Source organism: Tachyglossus aculeatus, chromosome 2 (assembly GCF_015852505.1).
Source record: "Tachyglossus aculeatus isolate mTacAcu1 chromosome 2, mTacAcu1.pri, whole genome shotgun sequence".
In the NCBI taxonomy this organism is placed as follows: Eukaryota; Metazoa; Chordata; class Mammalia; order Monotremata; family Tachyglossidae; genus Tachyglossus; species Tachyglossus aculeatus.
The window spans coordinates 73,636,844-73,647,534 of record NC_052067.1 but is presented as its reverse complement, the minus strand read 5'-3'; the positions used below and the strand labels follow the sequence as shown (position 1 = coordinate 73,647,534).

Below are 10,691 nucleotides of genomic sequence, written 5' to 3'. Positions count from 1 at the left end.
CTCTTCCAAGAGGTCTTCCCAGATTAAGCTCCACTTTACCTCATCTCCCCACAGCACTTATGTACGTATCTGTAATTTTATTTTATTTATTTGCATTGATGTCTCTCTATGTGCAGAGCACTGTACTAAGCGCTTGGGAAGTACAAATTGGCAACACAATTAAAAGATTAAAAGATGGCAGAGGTACATTGTAGCTCTGAGTGTGTGTTTGTTTGCGTGTGTGTGTGTGTGTGTGTGTGTAGGGATGACAAACCAGAGATTCAAGAGTTTTCTGGGTGTGATTTCAAAGATTTCACACAAATATGGAAAGAAAAAAAGAGTCCACAAAAAGATGTATGTGTGTGTGTGTGTGTGCATGCACATTGGTGTGCCAGTACAATCCAGAGCAGTTGTAGGAGAGGCGATATTTACTGGGGAATCCAGAGTGTCTTACCATGAATTCATTTATATTCTAAATGATTTGGACATGGGAAGCCCTGTATCTATGTTCCTGGGCATTCTATTCCTGATTCCTCTTCCCCTTCTTTCCTCTATGAAGTTAAACAGAGTGAGAAAATTTGCAAACCTTACAAGCAACTTTCTGTCACACTGAACTTTGAAATGTAAAAAAGATGCTTACCCTTTCAAAAGGAGGAAATTGACTGTTGCAGGAAGAGTCCCTGATCTCTGTGATGTAACTTGGAAGTCATTCATGATAATGAAACCCATTAAAATGAAAAAAAAAAAAAACCAAAACAATTACAACCCTAAAGAAAATACTAATGATTGATTCAAAAACCTTTTTTACAGGGGAATCTTTGAAAAGTTTAGTGATCTTCAGAAACTTGTAGTTTCAGGAAATAATCAGCCAATAGGACTCGATGACTTCATGGCCCTAATGTGATGCTTTGATTTGTTTTGGCACTTAGTACCCCTGCTAAACCCCTCTCAGGGTCTCACCTGAAGAGTTTTCAGTACTCTACCAGTCTCGACTATGGGAGGGAAAGTCAAGCAGAGGCATACCCATTCCATTCCCAGCTTGGGCTGTGGCTAGAGAGAGGAAGGCAATCTGCTACAAGTCAAAACTCTGCTGTGCTGGGCAGCAGTGGCATGGGAGAGAGTCGAGTGTGGAGACTCAAGTTTACTATGAGGAAGGAGGCAATGGTAAACCACTTCCACATTTTTACCAAGACAACTCTACGGTTACACTACCAGAACAATTGCAGATGGAGGAGGGGCATTCTGGGAGAAATGAGTCTGGAAGTATATATGTATATATGTTTGTACATATTTGTTACTCTGTTTTACTTGTACATATTTATTCTATTTATTTTATTTGGTTTATATGTTTCGTTTTGTTGTCTGTCTCCCCCTTCTAGACTGTGAGCCTGCTGTTGGGTAGGGACCATCTCTATATGTTGCAAACTTGTACTTCCCAAGTGCTTAGTACAGTGCTCTGCAATCAGTCAATCAATCAATCAATCAATTGTATTTATTGAGTGCTTACTGTGTGCAGAGCACTGTACTAAGCGCTTGGGAAGTACAGGTTGGCAACATATAGAGACGGTCCCTACCCAACAGTGGGCTTACAGTCTAAAAGGGGGAGACAGAGAATAAAACCAAAACATACTAACAAAATAAAATAAATAGAATAGATATGTACAAGTAAAATAGAGTAATAAATATGTACAAACATATATACATATCAGCGTTCCAATAGGGCATGCTGCTTCTCACTAGAGTGTTTATGGAGGGCACCTCTAAAAGTGCCATTAAATTGTTTTTCAATTTTGACAAGCAGGAATACATTTAAAAACAAAACAAAATGTTCTTCATGGTCGTCTGCTTTTTTTTAGTAATGTGTGATCTTCATTACGTATACATTTATTCATTCAACACAGTGATTGTGTCCAGAAAGTTAGCTCTATGTTTATTTAGCAAAGGAACACATTTTGAATATTATTGTTTTTGAAACCTTAATCCAACAATTAATTAATAATTAATTAATAGTATTTGTTGAGCACCTGTTGTATGCAGCACACTGTACTGAGTTCTTGGGAGAGTATAATGGATTTGATATACTTGATCCCTGTCCTCACGGAGTTTACAATCTACCACATTTAGAGCTATGAAAAAGCACTCCACCAACAACTTAAAGTCTAAAACAGTCCATTTAGAGCTCAAGATTTTCAGTCATAGGACCTTTTTTGATCTCTGCCAGAGCAAGATTACAAAACAGGAAAAAACAAATTCATAAAATTTTAAGCTTAGAGTTAATGTAATCCTACCAAGTGTTTCTGCAACATCATTCCGAAAAAAAGTTCTACATTTTGAAAAATTAGTTTTTAAAGATTTATAACTGGAAACTGGAAACTACAGGGTAGTGGAGATCTTGTTGAAACAAACTAATCTATGGGACCCTGGCAAAATGTGGGGTTTGGGGGCTTGGGGAGGGGATGGTGGGAAAGAAGGAACCAGAGTGGTAGTGAAAGGAGCGTGGTGGGGCTTGTGACAACAGCCACTGAGTTATGGATAGCATGGGAAGACCCAGAATGGCCAGTCCAAGGTTTCATGAAGGAACTACACCTTTATGGACAGTCATCCTGCTATTGGGTGAATCCCATGAAGCTGGAGTAGTGGGCCGACTTGATGCTTTCCTAGTCCTTTATGTGTCGCTTCCCTCCCCGTCACTTCATCTCCCCCCAGCCTCCCACCATGCATTACCATGTCCTTGCATATGCCACTGCCTTCCCTCATGCTCCCTTGCTCTCCCCCCACAGCAGGATATGCTAGACTGCAGAGCTTCCCTTCACCCGGCATTTGCCAGGAGTTTCATGGAGGACTGGAGGGAAAGGTGCAGGTGGCTCTGAACTTTGAATTCCCTGCTTCCACCCCCTCCTGAGGAGCCAGGACACAGTCAACTTGGTTTTCCCTCCTTTTCCTCAGCTGTCCCTCTTCAGGGTGGGAGCCAAGAGCTGGGATCCTCAAGGACAGCCACCATCCCGTCCTTGGATCCAGGTCTGCTCTCCACATCTGGCTGAGAACACCAAATCCAGAGTCTCCTGGTGGGAGGAGGTGGGGGTGATGGGGTTGGGAATGGGACAGGGAACAATCCTGTCCTCAAAGTGGTTCAAAGCATGGCCTGAATCGGGCGTGTTTCAGCTCTCCCCATACTGATTTGGGTATTCAGAAACATTCCTTCTGCCTCTCTTGGTCTCTGCATAGTAATAATAATAATAATAACAATAACAGTATTTGTTAAGTGCTTACTGTGTGCCAGGTGTGTCCCACTGAGATCCCTCTATTCCTTGAAAATCATCCAGTTTTGAAAAGAAGCCCTTCAAATGTCAGCAGCACACACACCAGACCAAAGAAATGTAAAAGCAATAAAACACGAAACTCCCATCAAATACTGGGCGTGGGGTGGTGGTGCTGTCCCCCACTATTGAATCACTACAGGTGGATGTGTCTACCAGTCAGATGCTGTCTGGCAGAGCCAATCAGAGGAAGCAGAACCTCAACAGGTGGGTTGGAAGATGTGTCCACGAATTAGGTCCTATCCAGGGGAACCAATCAGCAGAAGTGGTCTGAGAATGTCCCGTAAAACAATGCTTTTAACTGGTGGGATACTATCAAAGAAGGTCGTCCAGAAGCTATCATCTCTTGTGGTGGCTTGTACTTTTAGTAAGGTGCAAACTCCTCATTTACCCTATTCTTAGCAGAGGAGACCTAGCCATGGGAAGCCTGTCTCTGATAGCCTATGCTCCACCCCCAACTCCCTTAGTTTAAGAGAAGTCTGACCCTTCTCCCATTGGAAAGCACTGTGGCCTAGTGGTAAAAGCATGGGCCTCGGGGTCAGGGGACATGGGCTGTATTCCCAGCTTGACCACTTGCCTGCTGTGTCAAGTGGGCAAGTCAATCAGTTAATCAACCAATGGTATTTATTTACTTAGTTATGTTTTTATGGTATTTGTTAATCACTCACTATGTGTCAAACACTGTTCTAAGCACTGGGGTAAGTACATGTTAACTAGGTCGGACTCAGTCCCTGTCCCACATGGGGCTCACAATCTAAGTAGGAGGGCAGATAGGTGTTTAATCTCCATTTTACAGTTGACTTAACTGAGGCACAGAGTAGTTAAATACTTTCTGTGTGCAGAGCACTGTACTAAGTGCTTGGGAAAATGCAATACAATAATGTTGGTAGGCACATAATCTGTCCGCAAGGAACATACAATCTAAAGGGGGAGACAACATTAAATAAATAAATGAATTATGAATATAATAAGTAATGATGGCATTTGTTAAGCGCTTACTATGTGCAAAGCACTGTTCTAAGCGCTCGGGGGGATACAAGGTGATCAGGTTGTCCCATGTGGGCTCACAGACTTAATCCCTATTTTACAGATGAGGTAACTGAGGCCAGAGAAGTTAAGTTACTTGCTCAAGATCACACAGCCTTCATGTGGCGGAGCTAGGATTAGAACCCATGACCTCTGACTCCCAAACCTGTGCTCTTTACAATGAGCCACACTGCTTCTCATAAGTGCTCCTCATAATGATCTGGCCTCCTACTTCATTAATAAAATTAAATCCATCAGGTCTGAGCTCCCCAAAGTCACTCCCCCGCCTTCTCCAACCCCCCAGCTCTCAACGCTCTCCGTTACTCTCCCATCCTTCCCAGCAGTATCCTCAGAGGTGATCTCCTTGCTCCTCTCAAGTGCTACTCTGGCCACTTGTGCTTCTGACCCCATTCCCTCTCATCTTATGAAATCTCTCACTCCGTCCCTTCTCCCCTCCTTAATTTCCATCTTCAACCGCTCAATCTCCACTGGTTCCTTCCCCTCTGCCTTCAAACATGCCCACGTCTCTCCCATCCTAAAAAAACCCTCTCTTGACCCCACCTCACCTTCTAGTTATTGCCCCATTTCCCTCCTGCCATTCCTTTCCAAACTCCTTGAACGAGTCGTCTACACGCGCTGCCTCAAATTCCTCAACGCCAACTCTCTTCTCGAACCCTTCCAATCTGGCTTCCGTCCCCTACATTCCACAGAAACTGCCCTCTCAGAGGTCACCAATGACCTCCTGCTTGCCAAATCCAATGGCTCCTACTCTATCCTAATCCTCCTTCACCTCTCAGCTGCCTTCGACACTGTGGACCACCCCCTTTCCTCAACACGCTATCCAACCTTGGCTTCACAGACTCCGTCCTCTCCTGGTTCTCCTCTTATCTCTCCAGCCATTCCTTCTCAGTCTCTTTTGCAGGCTCCTCCTCCCCCTCCCATCCCCTTACTGTAGGGGTTCCTCAAGGTTCAGTTCTTGGTCCCCTTCTGTTCTCGATCTACACTTACTCTCTTGGTGACCTCATTCGCTCCCACGGCTTCAACTATCATCTCTACACTGATGACACCCAAATCTACATCTCTGCCTCTGCTCTCTCTCCCTCCCTCCAGGCTCGCATCTCCTCCTGCCTTCAGGACCTCTCCATCTGGATGTCTGCCTTCCACCTAAAACTCAACATGTCCAAGACTGAACTCCTTGTCTTCCCTCCCAAATCCTGCCCTCTCCCTGACTTTCCCAACACTGTTGATGGCACTACCATCCTTCTCATCTCACTAGCCCACAACCTTGGTGTCATCCTAGACTCCGCTCTCTCGTTCACCCCTCACATCCAATCCGTCACCAAAACCTGCCGGTCTCACCTCCACAACATTGCCAAGATCTGCCCTTTCCTCTCCATCCAAACCACTACCCTGCTTGTTCAAGCTCTCATCCTATCCCGTCTGGATTACTGTATCAGCCTCCTCTCAGACCTCCCATCCTCCTGTCTCTTCCCACTTCAATCCATACTTCACACCGCTGCCCAGATTGTCTTTGTCCAGAAATGCTCTGGGCATGTTACTCCACTCCTCAAAAATCTCCAGTGGCTACCAATCAACCTACGCATCAGGCAAAAACTCCTCACCCTTGGCTTCAAGGCTTTCCATCACCTCGCCCCCTCCTACCTCACCTCCCTTCTCTCCTTCTACAGCCCAGCCCGCACTCTCCGCTCCTCTGCCGCTAATCTCCTCACTGTGCCTCGTTCTCGCCTGTCCCGCCATCGACCCCCGGCCCACGTCATCCCCCTGGCCTAGAATGCCCTCCCTCCGTACATCTGCCAAGCTAGCTCTCTTCCTCCCTTCAAAGCCCTACTGAGAGCTCACCTCCTCCAGGAGGCCTTCCCAGACTGAGCCTCCTCCTTCCTCTCCCTCTCCCCATCCCCCCTGCCTTACCTCCTTCCCCTCTCCACAGCACCTGTATATATGTATATATGTTTGTACATATTTATTACTCTATTTTATTTGTACATATTTATTCTATTTATTTTATTTTGTTAATATGTTTTGTTTTGTTCTCTGTCTCCCCCTTCTAGACTGTGAGCCCACTGTTGGGTAGGGACCGTCTCTATATGTTGCCAACTTGTACTTCCCAAGCGCTTAGTACAGTGCTCTGCACACAGTAAGCGCTCACTAAATATGATTGAATGAATGAATGAATAAAGTGCTGAGGGTAGGGAGACTCTCAAGTGCTTAAAGGGAAAAGATCCCAAAAGAAGGCCTCCCTTCTACTCTATGTATGGATAAACCTGACCCTAGGGACCACCACCCTTACGCCAGGAGCATAGTGAGGAAGAATTGTCTGCATTGAGAGCCCTTGGAGTGAGTAGATCTCTGGTCCTGAAGTCTCCATCTCTATCCCCAAGGAAACTCTCAGGAGTCAATCATAGAACCAGCTAACCCTCGGATGTATGTATTTTCAGCCACTGGCCTGGTCTGTGGCTGTAAATAGAAGTGGCAGCCTTTGCTGGGGTAGCAGCAAAACCACTTCCGGCCATAGCTTGAAATAAAAGTGTGACACCCCCCTCTTCACCCCCCCCAGTTCAGAGACAGCTGGGGCTTGGAACACCATAACAGAAAAGCTGGCATATCTCATTTCCTCAGCTTGAGAAGGGGATCCTGGTTCTGTCACTTGCCTCCTGTGTGATCCTGGGCAAGTCACATAACTTCTATGTGCCTCTGTTTCCTCATCTGTACAATGAGGATTTAATCCTTGTTCTCCTTCCCTGCTTAGACTTTGAGTTCTGTGAGGGACAGGGACTTTGACCAATCTGTTCAACTTGTATCTCTCTTAGCACTTAATACAGTGCTCCACATATGGTATGAGCTCAACAAGTACCACAATTATTATTATTATTATTACTAGGCAACTCTGGGATAGAAATATAGCAATTCCTCAGAAATACAGCTAGCTAGTCCTTCTCTGGGAATCACTTCCATGAACTTTTTAGTCAGTTATTTGTTGTGCTCCGACTTTCTGTAAGAGCCCAAATGGTTACGTAGTAAATAAACAAGGTCATCCATGTTGTTGCTCCTATGTTTTCACTAGTATTGTGGTGAGAGGAAATCTTATGTGTGATTGACAGCTATTGGCTGTCAGTGAGCCATATGATTGCTCTGAAGTTTAGACCAAATCCCGCAGCACAAGAAGAATTGAATATAAAATTTGGGGTGCCAGGGTCTGAAAGAAAGAGTCATACCATTAGCCTTCAGACCATAGATCTCAACATCCTGAGGTTATGAGCCAGGTCAATTCTTCAATTTATGCATCAAACAGTATAGAGCCATGCATCCTAGTAATAACCTTGATGTGGAAAGCATAGTATGTGATAGAAAGAGAGGATTAGATTGCGCTTAATGACTTAATATCTTTTCAAATTCACTGACTTTACAAATGCACACACACACTCAAACACACACTCTCTCACACACACATATACATACTTGGGAGAAATGCAATGTTTTCTCTGTGTCTCAGTGACCTCATCTGTAAAATGAGGATTGAGACTGTGAGCCCCACATGGGACATGGACTGTATCCAACCCAATTTGCTTATCCATCCCAGTGCTTAGTACAGTGCCTGGTACATAGTAAGCACCCAACAAATACTATAATAATAATTATTATTAATGTTTTAGCAAGAAATTTGAGTTGTTTTTAACTGCAACTGCAGCATCATGCATTTGAGAACCTGGAGGAATTATGATAGGACATTTGGTTGTATCATTCTTGGTCTTAAATTATATTGTCATTTGAGGCAGCAAAGATAGTCCAGTATTTTTCTAACCATGAAGAGAACACAGAGATTGGAATTCTTTCATTATTGGTATAACTTACACTTACCTTCTATTATTTAGTATATGTTCATATTGTAATTTCTTATAGCAGTCAGTTGCTGCATATTAGTTGATCTTCCCAAACTTAAAACTGACCCTAAAACTAAGAGGTGAAATTTTGTATTTCAGGAGCTGCAATTTCCTAGAACATTATGCAAAACTTTATAAAACTTGCCTTAACATTAGAAATGTTGTCATTAAATTTTCAAACAATATGAGTTGAAGTTGAAATATAAAGCTGAGTGATTCTGAGTGGCATTCCAAATAACATTTAAGTAATGTTTTAGACAGCTTGTGAGCCCCTTGTTGGGTAGGGACCGTCTCTATATGATGCCAACTTGTACTTCCCAAGCACTTAGTACAGTGCTCTGCACACAGTAAGCACTCAATAAATACGATTGAATGAATGAATGAAATCCTATAGATGCTCAAGAAATCAATCAACCAATGGTATTTATTGAGCTCTTACTATGTGTAGAGCACTGTACTAAGTGCTTGGGAGAGTACAGCATAACAGAATTAGTAGGCATATTCTCTACTACTTCTTATGGGCCTTCCCAGGACAATTTTGAAGAAATAGCCTTACCCTGAGAGACCCACTGCTGATCCTCTCTGCAGACCCTGTTTCTTATCATTGTTACAGTGGGATGTAAATGGGTCAGTGGGGAGATTCATTATCAGACCAGTTAACTACCTGACATTCAAAGATTCTCGGACTGAAGAAGAGGAAGAATTGGTGAATAAAATAATCAGCATCAGGGAACTGTTTGGGCAATCACTATCCAATGTACTCTCCCAAGTGCTTAATTCAGTGCTCTACTCACAGTATGTACTCAATAAATACTATTGATGGATTGATCATCAAGCTCATTCAAAGAAACTGTCTTTTTACTCTGTTGGATCAAATGATACAATAAACTAGAACAACCTTGTCTTTCAAATCACAGTCTATGTCTGATTTAAACTTTAGAAGATACTAAATCTCGACTGAAAATTAAACTTTTCTTATGTTGGATATTAAAAGTTGAATTTTCTAAATAGCAAGCATAGCATTGAATTTCCCTAAAATACTCTTTTACTCTCTTGCTGACATAGAACCCGGACTTTAAAAAGTATCCTCAGTGAGCAGGAACACTTTATTTAGTCAACCAGAAGAATGAATGAAAACACAGAAAAGCTAATAGGAAGAGAATCCTTGGCTTCCATATAGTAACCACTGAAGAGTTTGGAGAGTAACTTCACAGGAGTTCTACAGCTATACTACACTCTATCCAGGTGGCAAATGGAGAGCCCATGAATTTATCAGGAAACCAAGAGAATGAGCAGCTTGAAGTACTTCAGGAATTTCAGTATTTGACCACTGGGGATATTAGATCTACTGATGGAATTAAACATCAAATTAATAGACAGAAAAAAAATCTCTCCATTACCTTATCAAAAACCAGGAGAAACAGAGGTACCTAAAAGACCACAGGACAGTATAATTGAACCATTCAAATGAATAGATAGCTCCTGGAAAACCTCAGTGGTAGTAGCTCAGAGGCAAGGAAAAAAGATAGTTTACATTGATTTCAGGAAGATACAGGAATTAGTAAAGAATGATGGGCTACATTTTACCAAGTGTAAAAACCGACTGTTTGGTTTTGCCTATCTCAAGTCAAATTTATTTTGGCACTGCCTTTGTTAAGGCTATTAGCAAGAGGTGGTTGACAAGAAATCAACATATGTCCAGTTATCTCTTGCTCGTAGACCTTACCATTGTAAAGTCATGACTTCGGGGATTTGAAAAACCCAAACATCTTCTAGAGATTGATGAAGGTTGGTAAAATGGTCTACATAACTCACCCAGGGTCTTCTCTGGATAAAAATGTTCTATGGCTTCTGCCAAATTTAGTCAGAAGATAGCTGATTTGGATAATTTGGATTAAAGAAATACATTTCCTTTAGCAGGAGCAGCAGCTAAAAGATATGCAGAAAGATTCGGCAAACAAACGTAAGCAGGATAAACTAAAAAATAACACCCATGTGAATTGATTATATTGTATATCACATTTATTCCATTCCTACATGTGAGAATACTTTAAAACAGAATTTCATAACTCAGATGAGAAAGATATTTACAATATTCCAATGGAGTTAACTGAAGATCTCAGTATCAACATGGAGAAATGTCTCATTTTTGTTGGTTTATTTGTTAAGCACTTACTATGTGCCAGGCACTGAACTAAGTGCTGAGGTAGATAGAAGCTAATCAGGTTGGACACAGTCCCTGTCCCACACGGAGCTCACAGTATAAATCCCCCTTTTACAGATGAGGTAACTGAGGCACAGAGAAGTTAAGTGACTTGCCAATTGTCACGCAGCAGACAAGGAGCGGAGCCAGATTTAGAATACAAGTCCCTCTGATTCCCAGGCCCATGCTCTCTCCAATAGGCCACACTGCTTCTCTAAATTAATTAACTTAATTTAGTTATTTCAAGACCTCCCTAAGCCAAACAGA

At 42.6% G+C, this 10,691-nt stretch overlaps 1 non-coding gene across 1 annotated transcript; it reads left to right on the top strand.

Moving 5' to 3' along the window:
- The first annotated feature begins 921 nt into the window (after window positions 1-921).
- On the top strand, window positions 922-1,059 carry LOC119923335. The gene has a single exon (XR_005448831.1). It is a non-coding gene; the product is annotated as a small nucleolar RNA SNORA7 (small nucleolar RNA).
- The last annotated feature ends 9,632 nt before the right edge of the window (window positions 1,060-10,691 follow it).